This window comes from Astyanax mexicanus, chromosome 1, assembly GCF_023375975.1.
Source record: "Astyanax mexicanus isolate ESR-SI-001 chromosome 1, AstMex3_surface, whole genome shotgun sequence".
Taxonomy (NCBI): Eukaryota; Metazoa; Chordata; class Actinopteri; order Characiformes; family Acestrorhamphidae; genus Astyanax; species Astyanax mexicanus.
The window spans coordinates 122493704-122513033 of record NC_064408.1 but is presented as its reverse complement, the minus strand read 5'-3'; the positions used below and the strand labels follow the sequence as shown (position 1 = coordinate 122513033).

The window sequence follows — 19330 nt, the reverse complement described above, 5'->3', positions numbered from 1 at the left end:
ACACTCTCACACACTTACACACATTCTACACCACCTTCACTCAGCCCCTCTATGCAGGGATTAGGCTTTATGGTTATGGCTCCTCAGTGCGTCTGTGTGAGATTGAGTAAACCTGTGTGATTCAGAGGCTGTTAGGAACACAAGCTGTATAAATACTTTCTAATCTGGTCTAAAGACGGACTTGTTCAAACTGCATCATTAATCTACAATTAGTGTATTTAAATATGTAATATATTTCAGAGTATTAACATTATTACTGTACATTGTGTGTATATATTCTTTTGTATATTTGAGTTTAAAACCATTGTTTCTGTATTTAAAGCTCCAGACAAAAACTAGTTTAAGGAGCCAAAAAATCAGAGGCCAATATTTTTATGCAAACTATTAAGCATTTGGACTTTAACTGCACCTTAAACACAATTCTAGATTAATCCTCCTCTGCCTCTGCCTAATCCAAAGTCCTCTCACACACACGCATTTTTTCAGTGTAAAATGTGAGCATGTGATTTGGAACATCAACTTAAAAACAGTCCAATCCTCTCCAAACCATCACTGATTGGAGCTTGATGGAACCTTCCCACTAGACCTCAAACAGCTTGGACTACGTGCCTCTCCACTCTTCCTCCAGACTCTGCTATCTTGAAGTCAGAGCACTCCATGCTTCCCTCTGCTGACAACTTTTATGGAGGTGCAGATTTCATTTTCCAGCAGGACTTGGCACACTGCCCACAGTGCCAAAAGTACCAATTGATCTTATAGAATATTTTATATTTCTGAGACGCTGATTTTTTTTTTAATCATCAACAATAAAATAAATAAATGCTTAAAATAGATCACTCTGTGTGTAATACACATATATAACATATGAGTTTCAAATTTTTTCAAGTGAATTGCTGAAATAAAGTAACTTTTAAAATAGATTTTAATTTGTTGAGATTTACTTGCAGCCCTAACACACACACTACTGCAGAGTTCTCTATACACACTGTGATTCGACGCGAGACGCTCTCCTGACAGATTCTTGTCACATTAGCCTGTTAGCAGCTAACAGAGTTAGCAGTGAATTAGCTCCGTTTCTCTTGAACTGTTCAATAAACTGAGAAAAACACTTATAATTTAAGGCTTAATTGATGAGATTAAACCATTTAAAAAGTCTAATTAAATGCTGATCTTTAAATCAAAAGTTAGGAATCGACTAAATTAGCTAGCTTCCTAGCGTTAGCTAAGCAGGCTACTGAATGTAACCAAAGTTTCTAAGGAGAAAGAGCATTTATTAACTGTTTTCTGTGACTAAATATGTTTTTAAACAGGCAATTCTTCTAACTAATAAATGTTTTTAAGCTAATTTACCTCTGTAAGAGTAAATTATCCTCAAATTTAACCTCAGCTTAAGATCCTAGATTTATTGCTTATTAGCGTTATCTAGCTAACAGATTTAATTTTTATTCACACAGTTCTAACTTAATTACCTTTTTTCAAATATCTCGCAGCTGTTCACGTTTTCTTTTAATTCATATGTTATTTTCTCTCCAGTTTCTCTCAGTCAGAAATAAGAGGCAGATATTTTATAATAGCTATTATATGCTAGCTTTTTTAAGCTATTATATGCTAGCTTTTATATATCATATGGTAAGTGGATAAAGTTATCTGTAATTCTGAACACAAATTTTAAGTCTTTGAGTTCTCCCAGGTAACTGTATTTATTATTAAGAGCGATTTTTGATATTTTATATTTTTAAATGTTGGAATAGTTTAATTTTGGAAACACAGCGCTTAATATTTAAATTAATTATTTTTTTGTTTGTTTAAGACTAACTAACTAATAGAAAAAAACACATAACTTGTGCTTCTGCTACCTGGCCACATTATTAGAAACACCTACCAACATTACCTTGTGCTTCCACTCACTGGCCACTTTATAATTAACGTCTGCTTTTTTTGTGCAGTTAGAACTTCACACAAACACATTCACTCACTGACACAATAACTGCAAGTCATGTATGTTGTAAACGTTCTGTATTCTAGGACATCTCTGTACCCATTTTTTGTACATTTTGTAGAGATACAATATAAATACAGTTCTGTACATTTATATATGTTCAAATACATTTTTATATACAGCTCCTGGTGAAGGAGAGCAGCTTGGTTTCTTTATAAAGTAAGGGCTTGGGTCTCTTTTCCTCCACACATAATTACAGCATTAAAATACACTTCCATCATATCCACAGTTATTCAGGCAACAGAAGCAGAACAGAAGTGTGTCACCCTGATGTCACCCATACCCCGGTTCATCTATTTTTTCCAACCTTTTTAGAAAATATATTGATTTATTTGCATGAGTATCACAAACACTAGCTGTGATAGAGTTCATAACTCTGGATGTTGAATGCTGATCTGATAGTATCCTACAGACAGGGACTCCGGTCAGAGAGTATGAGCACAGAGAGGTAGGGCTGAACGATTTTGGAAAATAATCTAATTGCAATGTTTTATCTATAAATTGCGATTGCGATTTAAAATGCGATTTTCTTAATGTCTTCTCAAGTATTTTTCAACAAACAGAAGCAATAAATCAATTTGTTTAATAATAAACAATGTCTGATTTATTTAAAGCACAGATAACAATAAAGCAAACAAATCTATGCTTTTCCTTTTCACCATTTTTTTTAAAATAGAAATATAAATATATAAATAGCTTTTCCTTTTCACCATTTTTTTATAGAAAAAATAGATATAAAAAAATTAAACTTACTGCTCTCCAGCTAGTAACATCATAAAAAATAAAGTGCAAAAAAACATAAAGAGAATCTGCTTTAACCAACTCGTTATTTTCTGTATTTGAAGATGCAGCACTGGTCGTTGGCATTTTAGCCTTGCAAATACCATACGAGGCTTTGTGATGTTTTTTTTAGTGCGTTTTCACACCTGTAGTTGGTTTCTCTGGTCTGAATCAGTTAATGAGTTCGTTTACTTGGAGCGTTTTCTCGCTCTGTTCGGTCTGGTTTCATATAGGCATAAATGTAAACGCACCAAAATGCGCATCAATAAACCACGCGAGCAGCCTGTGTCCTCTGATTGGTCAGAGCTGTCTGACACGGGAGTACGTTAAATATAAATATAAGAAAAAAGTAAATACAGCGAGAAGATTTTGTGTTTCTACGTGCAGCGCAGATTTATACATAATAAACAGAGTCACGCGGCTGTGAGCGGTGAATACAGCGCAGACGGCGCGAGCATGGAGACAGTGTTTGTTCACAGCTGTGGTAATTAACGTTATCCACCTCCTCTAGCTGGTCTCGGTTCGGTTCTTTTGATCCGCACCCGAGTGCGATTACTGTTTTCACACCTGCTCAATCGAACCGCACTAAAGTTACAAACGGACCAGAGTTCGATTTAACCAGACCAAACAGTGCTGGTGTGAAAGTGCGCTGTGTTGACTTCACTTCTCCACCTCCCTGCCTCCTGCTCGGGTTTGCTCCGCTCGTCCTCGGCTCGGCTCGCTCCCAAGTCACGTGACCAGTCAAATCGCAGCCTGTGCGGTTAGAGAATCTCGTTTTAAAATATCGCGAGATAATCGCAAATGCAATTAATCGTTCAGCCCTACAGAGAGGTTCTTCCAGCATACTCTATTGATGGGTTGGACAATTGGGTTTGCATTTATTGCTTGTGGATGTGTGTGTGTGTGTGTGTGTGTGTGGTCTAAAGGAAACAAATACAATATATGGCATTAGGTAAATGAAATGGAGGTAATACAATATAAACAACAATACTAGTTATACTATGGTATATTATACTACCATCCTGAACACTCAGTACAAAACACTATGCTAAAAGAAAGACTAAGGAGAGTTTAAAGGGATTACATTGTCTCTGGAGTCCTCTAGTGGTAGAACTAGATAATTGCAGTAGCAAAAGTTGCCATGTGACCAACAACTGAACAATGGGAACAAAATACAGATTATATCTTAAACATATGATATGTTTATTCATCAAACAAAGAAGATTGTATAAACAAGGCTACATTTAGCACACAGTGGTGGAAGTTAAGCACTATGGGCCGAAATAAGGTAGCTACTAAATACCATTAGGTTTAAACTGCACTCAAATAAGGCATGAAAATGTATAAAGATTAAATGCACACTTATAGACTATTTTTAGCTTAAACTGCAGTGCTACATCTGAAAGGAACTTACATTTTATTCATTAACGCACACAGGGCTGTCCACCATCTCTGTTCACCTGCACAGTGAAGACAATGTGCTTAAAGGGAAGTGACATCGCTAACTGTCTCACCCAGAGTGCCTAGGAAAGCTTTCAGAAAAAATAATACACTTTCCGACAATACACTAGATAAATATTACTCATTAGTCACACGCACTGATAAAAAAGAGAGAAAGAAATGCAGTCTTCAGTATTAACACAGTTGAAAGGGACGAAATGATCCCGCTGGTCATACACAGGGTTTGGGTCCTGGTCAGCACAGTAATTATCTCAGCAAAGTGGCCAAACACACCGTATTTCAGTAATATGAGTAATAGCGGATCACATTATATATATTTCTAAAGGCATAAACCATTCCATAGAGTCTGTGCTCTATTCACTATACGATATGTATAGAAACCATTCCATAATCACTATACGGTATATAGAGGCAGTGCCCTATTCACTATACAGTTATAGAAACCATGACACGTTCACTACAGTTGATAGAGTATGTAGCCTATTCAGAAACTGCCACAGTATACGTATACTGTATAGTGAATAGAGCACTGCCTCTATATGCTGTATAGTAAATAGGACTCAGTCTTTAGTTATTAAGTGACTATTAAATAGTTTCTATATACTGTATAGTGAATAGACCAAATGTTCTATATGCTGAAAAGTGAATAGAGTATTGCATCCATATACTATATAATAATCATGGCATGGTTCCAATAAACTCTATAGTAAATAGAGCACTGACCCTGTGTACTGTATAGTCAATAGTGCATTGCCTTTATATACTGTTTAGTGACTGTTATGCTTTATATGTACTCTATAGTGAATAGGCCACAGTCTCTATATACTGTATAGTAAATAGGACTCAGTCTTTATTTGCTGTATAGTAACTGCAAAGTGACTGTGGTATGCTTTAAATATACTGTTTAGTGAATAGGGCAAATAATTTATATAATGTATAGTAAGTAGATCACTATTTAATATACAGAAACTCTTGCATAGTCACTATACAGTATATAAAGACTGAGCCCTATTTACTAAACAATATATAGAGACTGTGGCCTATTCATTATACAGACTGCCATATTAACCACCTAATTACAATCTGAGCTAACTGACATGCCAACACAAAACTACATAGCTATCACATAATCTTGGCACAAATGTAAGTTTAATAATGGTGGAATTGGCACTAATTTGCTTCACTAAGCTAACCAACCAAGCTAAGCTCTCAATTTATAACTGCACAGGTTGTGTTTGTGAAAACAAGAAGATGCCTCAGTCCATAAAAGAACATATCATGTGAGTCCATGTAGAGAGATAAAGAGAGAGAATCAAGGACACAGTGAATCCAAATTCCTTCTCCATGGTTTTAAACCGGATGCTGAATTCTGACGTCCACGTCCCGGGGGGTTAGCCTCTCCTTTCCTCTGTTAATCAGAGAGTGTATTGCAGCTCTAGATCAGCACAGGCTGTGGTGATGATGGATCCACGTACAAGCAGAGAAACAGACAATGCAAATCTGTTTCTTTAAATTATATTTTTTATGACATTATTCTTACTAAAGGTGCTTCAAAAGTCACTTCTAAAAGATAAAAAATCAACTTAATAGTAACAACATAACAATGAAAACTAACACTAAAACTAAACTAAAATTAATTACTAAAAATAGCTAAAGCTAAAAATTCAATGTAATGATCTAAAATGAGCAAAGCTGTAAATACTAAAATACCAATTAAATAAGCTCAATTAAGATAAACATGAACAATAAAATGGAAAAATATTACGCACTACCATATAATTGAAAAATACATTCCAATCAATAATATCTTAATAATAATTTAGTTATTTAAAACTTTAAAAAAAATTACAGTAAAAGTAAAATACAGTAATTTTCTTTTTTTAATTAAAAATTAAAAAGAATAGATTATTAGAAATGTGTTTCAAAAGTGTTTCTTTGAAAGATTGCAGAAAATGTTCCTATTTTTTAACAGAGAAAATGCTTTATTTTACAGTACATTTTTAGTCCTAAAATTGCCTACTAAAAGCTATTAAAAAGCCATAATTCATGTATTTTATTTAGAGAGAATGTTATCATAACATGACTGTTGTTATGCTGATCTATTACCTTTATACATAGGTTATAATTGTCAAAAACAACAACACAAAAAATAATATGTAATAAAACCGTAATTGTCTGCCAGATTCCCACTATGTCAAAAGTAAAAAAAAAAAAACACTGAAAAAAGTTACAATTTTTTTTATAGTCGAATAACTGATTATTTATTTTATATAAAGTGGTATTAGCCAATATAAATATTTTATGTGACATTTAAAGAACAAACTATACTAAGGGATTAAAAGTTAACTAATAAATAAATGTTTTGTTAAGAGAAAATGTATATTCTTTAATAAATGTATATACATTATCTGGATTGAAAAAGATAATGATTTTAGAGCTTTCTGTTTATTTTGTGTTAATATGTTTTTATTATTATATAAATATACATCAATCACTTCTAAATTAAAAGACATTCAAGTTTTAACCACCAGGGGGCAGTAGAGTTTAAACGAATTTTACGTAAAATTTGTAAAACATCAGAATTTCACATACGCTAATTTAATTAAAATAACTGCATGAGAATTTAGGGTTTTTAATACTGTAGTAATAAGGGTTGTAAGAATAATTGTGTTACCAAATTATCATACAATATATTATGGAAATGACCTCAATAATATTTCCTGACCTCAGTAGCTCCCACAATATTTTTCTTAATAAAAAGAGCCGATTAAGGTGAATGTGTTGGTGTGTTGATATACAGTGATTTTATTTAAGAGATTTAAAAGTATTTTTATGGCATTATAAAGTGTTAGCATCACTTAAAACTGGGAATAAAACTTGATTAAACTAAATTAAATACCCTTGTTCCACACTGATCAGCTCTGAGTTAGACCTTCATGTTCGTACCTACAGCGCGGTCCAGCTCCACTCCTACCCAGATGCCCTGGGCGAACTCCGGGTGCCCACCCACACCTGCTCCCCGGAGGCCATCCAGTCCGGGAGCTGGACCGCCGGCGCCCCCTCGTCCCCGTCCTCGGGAGCTGGGGAGCAGGACTGCGGCCCCGCGGTCTTACCGGTCTTCTCGGTCAGGTGATCTTCATCTTCTGGGCGGTGGTCTTCAGGGCTTTTTCTTGTGAAAGGAGCTGTGCTGTGTTCTTACTACTGTTACTGAGATGTTCTGCATTTTATATAAATAATCTCTGGGGTGTTTGTGCTCTTTTAATAATGATATAAAACATTATGTGCTACCAGAACAGATCTATAAAACCTCTGGAGGTCGTATTATGTTTATTATTATAAAGCAGTAGTTTATATTAGCGCTGCCCTCACGCGCTCTTTATACGCGCTGTGATTCGACGCGAGACGCTCTCCTGTCAGATTCCTGTCACATTAGCCTGTTAGCAGCTAACAGAGTTAGCAGTGAATTATCTCCGTTTCTCTTAATCTGTTTAATAAACTGAGGAAAACACTAATAATTAATGGGTAAGTTGATGAGATTAAACAACTTTACACTAAACCAGTCTAATTAAATGCTGAATTTTAGGTGTAAAGTTAGTAACCGGATAAATTAGCTAGCTTCCTAGCGTTAGCTAAGCTAGCTACTGAGTATACCCAAAGTTTCTGAGGAGAAAGAGCATTTATTAACTGTTTTCTGTGACTAAAAAGGTTTTTTAACGATTTGGAAGAAATGATCTGCCACTATTCTGACAATTATTCTAACTACGATCTGTTTTTAAGCTAATTTACCTCTGTAAGAGTAAATTATCCTTAAATTTGACCTCAGCTTAAGATCTTAGTTTTATTATTTATTAATATTATCTAGCTAACAAATTTTAGGTTTATTCACACAGTTAATTAATTTAACTTCACTTTTTCCCCCAGACATTACTCACATGTTCATATTTTCTTTTAATTCATATATTTGTTTCTTTCCAGTCTCTCAGTCAGAAATAAAAGATTTTTTTATAATAATTAGCTATACTGTTCTGTCTTTCAAGCTATTACATTCTACATTTTTATATTATATTGTTCAAGTAGATAAAGATATCTTTAATTCTGAATACCATCTTGTGCTCTATAATATATGTAATTGATTTGAAGTCTTTATGTTGTTGAGTAGACCAATATTAGTTTTATTCTCCCAGATACCTGCATTTAATATCAACATAATACCATCCACAGTAGGTCATATAATATTTTGATATTTGATATTTTTAAATATTAGTATGGTTTAATTGTGGAAACAGTGTTTGATATTTAAATGTATTGTAGTTTATTTAAGTTTAAATTAACAACTAAACAACTCATATGTTGCCCATCAGCCAGTCTTGGTAAATGTCTCGGTTATGTCTACAGCAAATACGTCCTGCAGATGTTTTATAGAATAATCTGTTTTGGTAGCACACAATGTTTTAGCTCATTATTAGAAGAGCACAAACATACCAGAGATTATTTATATAAAATGCAGTACATCTTAGTAACACTAGATGGAGACAGTGCTCATTTCTCCCCGCAAGAAGAACTGAACACAGCTCTTTTCAGAGGATAATTTTAAAATTGAACAAAATAATAGTGAAATATATAATAGAATAATCTATAATAGCAGTAACTATGAGACAAATGTTGTACTTTCTGTGGCTAAAACATTAGCCTGTTAATTACAGTTAAAATGTGACTGAGATATTCAATAATACAAAATATTACATAATTATTTACAAAAACTTTACATAATTCAGTTTGTTTATAAACACGGTACACTGCTGAGAACATAAAATAAAAATATTTAGGAAATTAATTAATTTTAAAAGTAAATCATGGTCACACCAAATGACTTTTGTAAGACCACACAAAATATTTTAATATGAATGTGTGTGTACACAACATTCTTAATTCTTAGTTTGAACAATTAGAAGAGATACTTTTATTTTTACGATTTTAAAATGCTCCTGTTGATAATGTTTGTCAGTTGTCCATATATTTATATCTATTAGAAGCTTCTGTTAACAGAGCGGACCGGGTTGATTTTAGACACAACTGCTTCACAGTTGGCTCAGTGCTAGGTAGTGTATATGAAGCATCAGGCTGGTGGATTAATACAACAGTTCAGATGTAATAGAGAAGTTGTTTAGCTGTTTTGCTAATGCGTCTAAATTTGTATTTAAGTTGTAAATGAAATTATTTTGTGTCTCCTAGGTTTGGATAGAACACAAGTATTGGAATAAATAAGTAAGGATCATTATTAAGAATAAGGTTTATACAGGTCCTCAGCTACACACTTTCATTCCAAATAAACAGTTTTGTTATTCTTTTTTGATTGATCAGTAAAAGTGTTAGCTAAAATAACTTTCTAACTATAATAATTGTAACACATAACTGATACATAAATATTGTGTATGTATACGTAAATGACAGCTGTTGTTTACTGAGACTGTGTAATGAACAGTTAATGATGATTGCCTTCCAAAAATACAGTAAGTTTAATGTTCGAACACGTTTTAGATCATCTCAGAGGAAATCAGTTATACTGCTCTTCTTCTTCTTCTTCCTCTTCTGTTAAAGCAGTGATTTTACACTGCAGTGATATTTATAGAGCAGCAGGTGCCCTGACAAATTGTACTACCTTGCCAAACTGTGCCAGAGTATATTTAAAGATAATAATACAAAAAATCACCATATTAGAACATTCTCCTGGAGTGTAAATAGAATAACTGGACAGTCTAAATCACTGTATCGATGTAAAATTTAGGTTAAAAGAGGTGATTGCTCTTTTTTCATTGTTTATATTTATTATTTTTGTTAATTGCCATTTACTTTTATATAATCCTTAAGCAAATAAGGACAGTGAGCTCAGTCTGTTTCATGCATCATGGAAAAACTTTTAAAAATGTGGGTCAGAGAAGCACATTTAATGGTTTGCACAACTTGACAGACCACCCGAACAGGTTTTACAGTTGTGTTAGAGAAACGTCTTGCTCATGAATATTCAAACATTCCATTCAGCCGTGCGATATAATTGGCTGACAATAGCGAATAACGAACATTAGCTCCGCCCACACAGCGCCTATTCGCTCTGAGAGGATGAGGGGCGTGGCTTATAAGGAGACAGGTGAGATGCAGGTGAAGGAGAAAGTAAAAGTAAGTCCAGTTTCCTCCATTAGAAGAGGACAGAAGTCTGGATTCACTCGGTAAGTTCAGAACTGAAGAGAATGTAGAACAGAACCGTGTAGCTTAAAGTCAGAACCGGTTCTAAGGGTTCCTCAGATCAAGAACCGGTTCTTTAAGCTCAGCTCAGTGTCCGATTACACTGGAAGAACCAGAATCAGCATGGAGATCTGAAACGGACCTGAATCAGACCTAGACCTGGTCTAAATGTATTGACCGCAGTCACAACGTAATTTATGCTCTTTAAAGCGCATTACTGCTTAATGTGGGCTTTGGTCTGTTGGGTAGATAAACTGCTATAAAGGCGTGTTTATATGTAGTAGCGCTGTTCAACCAGCAGGGGAGAAACGGAGCTCAAGACAACATGAGTGTTATTGTTTTTAATCCTGCTGTTTTATATTATAATTAAATAATCTCTTTATTCTGATTCAGCAACATAATATTAATATGAGTAATAATTGTAGAACAGTGTGTATATTTATAATGTTGTTTTATGTAGTAATATTACTAATAATAATTAAATTATAGTCATTATAAAAAGAGTAAATGTCTTTATAATCTGTAGAATAATTTGTAATGATGGTAAATCACACTGTTGTGTAACATTCTCTGTTTCGTTTGTTCATCAGATACTTTTAAATGCAGATCAGTCAATAATGTTATTATTCTAAGAATAAAGATTTTATTCTAACGGCTGATCTGTTCTCAGGGGTCGGTGGTGGCAGTGTTCTGCTGTATGTGAATGAAAAAGAGTAAAAGATGGATCTTCAGAACTCCAGCAGTGGAGGAGGACCTCCTCTCCTAAAGTGAGTAAATTAAGTAATTTGTAAAGTAGTTTTGTATTTCAATGGTTGCAGCTCTAATCCTGGACCTGTGATCTGCGTATTTTACAGTTCAAAATATTGAGAACAGAGGTTCTCTTGGACCAGAGTCAGAACCCTGTGCTTTATTTAAATGTAGAACAACACTTAACAAACAAACTTTAATATTTAATGGTGAATATTAATAATTATATTTATTTTTATGAAAATGGTTTATATTATCTGTGAAAGAACTCCTAGCATAATGGAGGAAATCCTGTTGTGCTGCATTTCTTTAGATCAGATGGAAGTGACTGGGTATGTTATTTAAAGCTGTGAAATGAAGCTTCTCACAGAAATATGCATTCCACTCTGTTTTGATCTATATCTCTGTTGTATCTCTGTAAATTTCCATTGGAGGAAAAATAAACCGTGTAGTTTATAATACAATATAAATAAGTAATTGTGTAGCTTTTATAAATACATTATTAACTAGTCCCAGATATATAAAATACATACAGTAAAAATGACATAATCAGGAGATGACATTGTGACATTATAACAAACACACAAATATATGCAACAGTATTGTTAAATAAATTAAAATATGTATATTTATTGGGCGAGTGTTTTTCAGTTTGTGGCAGCTGACAGAAAGCTTTTGGGACGCTCCTGGGATGATTATGAAGAAGTTAGTCTAGAGTTTTAGTAAATGGATCATCATGAAGATCTGTTTTCAGGGAGAAGAGAGCAGCATCTCCAGCCCCCAGTGGAGTGTCTATGAAGAGTGACCGGTCCAAGGAGGAACCTCTAAAGTTCAGCAGTGGAGGAGGAAGCTCTGGGTCTCGGTACATCACTGCACTAAACTACTGGGGTGGGTTTCCCGAAAACGATCAATCTTAGCGAATAACGAACGAACTAACGAATGACGTGAGTAAAGAACGAGCCAGTTCTGCGAGTGTTTCCCAAAGACCTTCGCAACGTGAAAATTAAGGAACGAGGTTAAAGAACGTCTTTGTTGACTCCTCCCCAAAAACAGCGCACTCAATCGATCCACAAATATCGATTCAACATTGCCAATATGCAGTATTTATTCACTATTACACCCTAAAAACGTAGAAATGTGTTGTAATCATCAATATTATACATATTCTGAAATTTAAATTACAAAAGGATTTACTTTGGCATTAATAAAATACTCCTAAAGATACATAGGACTAAATAAATACTCGAAAATCTAATCTATTAAAAAAAATTAAACTTTTTTTACTTTTTTAAAACTATTATTGTTAATATATATATATATACATATATATATATATATATATATATATATATATATATATGTATATATATATATATGTATATATATTATACTAATATTATTAATAGTAATTTGGCGAGTAATATTAATTTATTATTATAATTATTAATAATAATATAAAAAATATAATATATAAAAAATATAAAAATAATATAATAATACATATACGTATGTTATATATATTATACCAACATGAGTATGCTCATCCAAATCCCCATCTCAGTTGGGTTTAGGTCAGGGGATTGTTAAGGCCATGCACCTTTTTGTTTACTAGATAATTTTATGTGCGTCAATTAATAGTTTTCATGGTTTTAATATTAATCCACAATGTAAAAAAAAAAAAAAAAAACATTGAATGAGACGTGTCCAACTTTTGACTGGTATTTATATATTTGCGAGCTGACACACCCCAGAGTTTGCCCAGATGAACGGCCACAATGTTGGTTAGAATCACCTGATTAAGGAATAATATTAAATATTACCTGCACATTCACCGATACCCTTTACAATACGCGTAGGTGTGATTAAAGACACCGCAGGCGTCCCCTGCACCGGACCTACAGTACCAGGGATTTTCCCAATAGCATGGAAATATATAATGTTGTGCTGTAATTCCCGGTCTGGTGGGAATTGTGTATATTTGCGTGTATTCCACAGTAACAGCCTGATTACAGAATCCACGGACTTGGTGACTTTGCAGCTTTGCTTAGACCGTGAGCATCATCTGCAGGAATCTGGATTTTAATAATGGGTTTGCCAGGTTAGACTACAAGCCACAGACAAATTGGCATTATATATGGCATTATATGGCAATATAATATAATATAATATAATATAATATAACTCATTCACTCACTTACTCACTCATCGTCAACCGCTTTATCCGTTTAGGGTCGCGGGGGGGCTGGAGTCTATAACAGCCGGCTATACACCCTTGAAAGGCCGCCAATCCGTCGCAGGGCAGACAGACACAGACAGACACACAGACACATCCACTCACACACTCACACCTAAGGGTCAGTTTTTAATTTTTATCCGACATCCAATTAGGTCTTTGGACTGTGGGAGGAAACCGGAGCACCCGCAGACACGGGGAATATTATAATATAATATAATATAATATAATATAATATAATATAATATAATTGCTTCAACCACGGAAATGAACATTTTTCTCCCTTAAAATTGGCGGTCCCTGGTGTTTAAGGTGCTGAACTGCAAGTAGAGATCCCCTAAAGAAGCTCTTTAAAAATAACGACTGGGTGAGGGCACTCGTTAATCTGCGAGCGAGTTTACGCAGTACTTTAGTTACGCACGGGTTTGGGAAACACTCTTTAATTAACGATCAATCTTAAGTACGAGTTAACGAAGTTCTTAGCATTACGAAGCTTTCGGGAAACCCACCCCTGTTCTGTTCTGAGAGTGAAGCTCTTCAGTTCCTGATCTTTATTAAAGATGTGCTGTGTGTTGGAGTTTCACTGTGTAAATGCTGGAGTTTCACTGTGTTTAATTTTAACAGAACTGAAACCCAGAGAGGGGCTTCTCCAGAGCCCAGCTGTGTGTCTATGAAGAGTGATCAGTCCATTGGTATTCCTCCTACTTTGAGCAGTGAAGATATGACCTCTGACCCACAGTGAGTAAACATCAAAGAGTAATTACTGAATATTATAGTAATATACCTTTTTAATCCATATAACACACACATACACACACACACACAGAGGAGGTCGGTGTGAGATTGTGAGTTTCTCTATATGGTATGATCAGTGTACACAGGTATGTGTGATGGGATGGCAGGATTTAGATTAGACTGACTGACCTGAACAATGAGAGTAAATTACAATATCAGCTACAGGTTGGAGAATTACACATATATCTATATTAGGAGTGTGCGATACTGATAAAAAGAAAACAATATCTTGATAATTTCTGTAATTTTGTCAGTAACAATAATAGACAATATTTTGTATTATTCAAAAATGTGTTTTAAAAAGTATTATATTGTACTAGCCTGCACTTATTGAAGGATAATAATAATTGCTTACTAAATATATTGATTAAAATAATATATTTAAGTCCTCAAAACAAACAAACATTGAACTTACCTGTTTAAATATTGTACAGTGCATGGTTGTAAACCAGAGTTTTTAATAATGGATATTGTAATGTAAATAAAAAGATGAGTGTTAGATTGGCTAAATTAAATGATATTTATATCAGTGGTATCAAGTAAATAAATCAAACTTGTTGATTTAGCGTCCGCTGATAATCAGCACGACAACACAAGTAACCACGAGCACTCTCTCGAGAAAAACATGGCTCATGGTTAGCCTATGAAAAAATGGTTAGCCTATGCTAGCTGACTGCATGGCCATTCTCAAAGCAAGCAGTGAACTTTTGGAGTAAAGGCATTTTAATTCTTGTATTCCTCAGTGATTATCATACTCGATAACGTCACCTAGCGCATCAACAACAGCAATTAGTCAAATCAAATCAAGTCAAATTTATTTGTATAGCACTTTTTACAACTGGAGTTGGCACAAAGCAGCTTTACAGAAACGTGATCACAGGACAAACAATCAGGCAAAACATTAAACATAGAAAATACAGATTACAGAACCCCCAGTGAGCGCGGAGGCAAGGAAAAACTCCCTCAGAGCTGCAGGAGGAGGAAGAAACCTTGGGAGGACCAAGACTCACATTAAAGGGGGGACCATCCTACCACTGGTCAAACAGCTTTTAAATTCATTTTAAAAAGTCTTTTATACATTCACATAGGTTTTATATATTCAGGTGTATAGCAGCTCCACTAATGGCTTGGATGTAATCAGTAGTGAAGAGTAAGATGGACAATGAGCGGCTGATCTGTGGTGGGTGATGGGGAAGAGCTGACTTCAGAAACTTCCATCAGTCTGGCCAGACAGAGGACATGAGAGCCTGAGGGTCCAACATCCATCAGTATCGGGTCAGACAGGTGGGCAGTCAGTAACTTGGAGGAGCAGAGAGATGGAATTAGTTTTACTGGATTTATGTAAAACCGAGAATCTAAAATATTATCAGAGTGTGGCTAATGACTCCGGCAGATCTGAATAAAACAGCCTAACTAAAGGGAGAGAGCCAGAAGGTAACATCGACACGGAGGCTCCCTGAAACACTGGCATCCACCCACTCCACCGTCCACAAACCTGAGTGACCGTGTGCAGTGGGAGAACAACAGCAACAGCATCTCAGTTTACCACAATTCTCTCTGTCCATGAACCCCTGGACCTGCAGCCTTATCTAAAGGGAGAAACATCGGACTTCCGGTTGGATATGGAGCGCGATAGCTGCGTTTGCGTGTAGCTCCAGGTGGTCGTGACATTATTTGTTTAAAATGGCATGCCTTACTGTACTTTTTCCAAAACGGACTGTATTGTAATCTTTTGCAACTTCTAAGCAGCTACTACTTTGTCTAAAGCTCACTTTTTTCGAATGCAAATGTCTACTGCTCGAACCAGAAGAGGGAAATCTCCGTCCGAGATGGCCGCTAACCCTGAAACAACAGCTAGCACAGACTCCGAGCAGCTGAGCCTTGCTGCCTTCACGAACGCCATTACTACCCTCAAAGAGGACATTTGTACAAAAATCGACACAGTGGCGACAAATTTGAAAGCGGAAATTTCTGCTGTTCGTGAAGAAATGAGGACTAGCATCGCCTCGCTGCAAACAGTCTCGGACAAACATGGCGCTCAGCTGGCGGAGCTGGAGAAAGCGGCCGGATTTAACGGTGATATTCTAACAGAGCTGCAAGTCAAAGTCAACCGGTTGACAGATTCAGTCTCTAACCTGCAGGATAAATGGGGTCTAGGTAAAACGCGGAATCCAGCGGATTTCCACCGGAAATATAAGAGAATAAATAAATAATGGCTCAAATTACAATGTGTCAAAAGAAAACAAAACTCAGATCGAACGTACTAAAAACGGACAACAAACAAGAGATTTTAGTGTTAAGTTCCAGCAACAATTCTGGGTAAACACGCTTTATACTCTGCCTATCCCCAGTTGGGACGGGTAAAACGCGGAATTCGACTATAGTTCAGTTTTAAAAAAACAGGTAAAATCAACCCCTTCCGGCGATTTCATGACTACCAAATAAATCACTCGGACAATGAGCTACTGTAACTATCTACACGTTTGATTAGATGTTCCTAATGTAACTGTGGTTATTATAAATAAACCTGGATTTTCTAAATTCCTCACTTGGTTCAGCAGCAGCTCTTCCACTTCTTCTGAAGGCTGATAATTCTGTCCGCAACAAAACACCGCTGTACCCTTTTCAGTGTTTGTTGGAGTACTATCGCATACCCGCGAGGAACCGGTCGCGGTGGGTCTACCTTCTTTACTAGCGCCCTCTCTGCGCGAGGCACCGAACGAGCTGAAACAGGTTTAATTCAGTCTGTTTTGTGTATTTATACAGTGTCCTAAAGGTGGTTCTTCACCCTCCGAATAAAAACAATGAAGCGATTTATTTACGCAGATGTATCGCATAAAGGTGTTTGATCTGGCGTATTGTTTTACTTGAGCGTTTAATAAAAATGCCGTAAGTCTTGGAAATAATATAGTTACACCATCCATGTGTGGGAAATATGAAGCCTAGCTCCACAGTATTTTTATGAGCAAACACTCCATACAGTTTAATTCACAATACTTATGAAAATCTATTGTTTAAGGCTGTGTAAATATATTAGACATTATTTTAAAAAATGCTACGCTTTATATTTCATTGGACAGAGAAAACATTTTGGTTAATTTTGAATATAGAAACGTATGTGATGAGTACATCAGTTTGGGGCACTGTAATTCAATTAAACACCAATCAATGAGGAAAATCTTGCTTTTACGGCTGTATAAATAGTATGAGCCATTATAAAAAAATACGAATTTTATTTTATTGGAAAGAGAAAACATTTTAGGTAATTTTGAATATAGGAAAGTATGTGATGAGTACTTCATAACATCAGTTTGGGGCTCTGTAATGCAATTGTACAACAAATTTATAATGAAAATCTGCTTTTACAACTGTGTAAATTGTATTAAATATTATAGAAAAATAAGATTAATATTGTATTGGAAAGAGGAAACATTGTAGGTAATTTTGAATATAGACAAGTATATGATGAAGACCTTGTAACATCAGTTTGGGGCACTGTAATTCAATTATCCACCAATCAATGAGGAAAATCTGCCTTTGCAGCTGTGTAAATAGTATGATCCATTATAAAAAAAATGAGAATTTTTTTTATTGGAAAGAGAAAACATTGTAGGTAATTGTAAATATAGGAAAGTATGTGATGAGGACCTCGTACCATCAGTTTGGGGCACTGAAATTCAATTAAACAATTAATAAGGAAAATCTGCCTTTACAGCTGTATACATGGTATGAGATATTACAAAAAAATAAGAATTTTATTTTATTGGAAAGAGAAAACATTTTAGGTAATTAAATATAGGGAAGTATGTGATGAAAATCTTGTAACATCAGTTTGGGGCACTGTAATTCAATTATACAACAAATTAATAAGGAAAATCTGCCTTTACAGCTGTGTAAATAGTATGAGCGTTTATAAAAAAATAAGAATTTTATTTTATTGGAAAGAGAAAACATTTTAGGTAATTTTGAATATAGACACATATGTGATGAAAATCTTGTAAAATCAGTTTGGGGCACTGTAATTCAATTATACAACAAATGAATAAGGAAAATCTGCCTTTGTGGCTGTGTAAATAGTATGAGCCATTATAAAAAAATAAGAATTTTATTTAATTTGAAAGAGAAAACATTTTAGATCATTTTGAATATAGAAAAGTATGTGATGAGGACCTCGTAACATCAGTTTGGGGCACTGTAATTCAATTATACACCAATTAATAAGGAAAATCTGCTTTTACAACTGTGTAAATTGTATTAGATATTATAGAAAAATAAGATTAATATTGTATTGGAAAGAGGAAACATTGTAGGTAATTTTGAATATAGACAAGTATATGATGAAGACCTTGTAACATCAGTTTGGGGCACTGTAATTCAATTATACAACAAATGAATAAAGAAAATCTGCCTTTGCAACTGTGTAAATTGTATGATCCATTATAAAAAATTAAGGATTTTATTTTATTGGAAAGAGAAAACATTTTAGGTAATTTTGAATATAGACAAGTATGTGATGAGTACCTCGTAAAATCAGTTTGGGGCACTGAAATTCAATTAAACAATTAATAAGGAAAATCTGCCTTTACGTCTGTGTAAATAGTATGAGCCATTATAAAAAAATACGAATTTTATTTAATTGGAAAGAGAAAACATTGTAGGTAATTTCAAATATAGGAAAGTATGTGATGAAAACCTCGTAACATCAGTTTGGGGCACTGTAATTCAATTATACACCAATTAATGAAAATATGCTTTTAAGGCTGTGTAAGTTGTATTAGATACTATAGGAAAATAAGATTAATATTGTATTGGAAAGAGAAAACATTTTAGGTAAGTTTCCCAAAAACCTTCGACAGTAACATAGTTCTTTAGGTCGTTCTTCATCTAAAAGAATTCTGATCCACTCATCATTGACTTCTAACGTATTTTTTGCGTAGTTCCACTTAGAAAACGACAGGTGCCGCCAATGTTGCTTTACAAATGTACAGACGCATTTGATCTCCGCTCGTAAAAAGGAAATTTATTTATAATGTTTCTTTATTTTTAGAAAAACTCATCAAATCACATAAACTACA

At 34.6% G+C, this 19330-nt stretch overlaps 1 protein-coding gene across 5 annotated transcripts in view; it reads left to right on the top strand.

Moving 5' to 3' along the window:
- Positions 1-19330, top strand: part of LOC103030810 (NACHT, LRR and PYD domains-containing protein 12-like) — a 300969-nt gene that overhangs the window by 100431 nt on the left and 181208 nt on the right. The window lies entirely within an intron of this gene.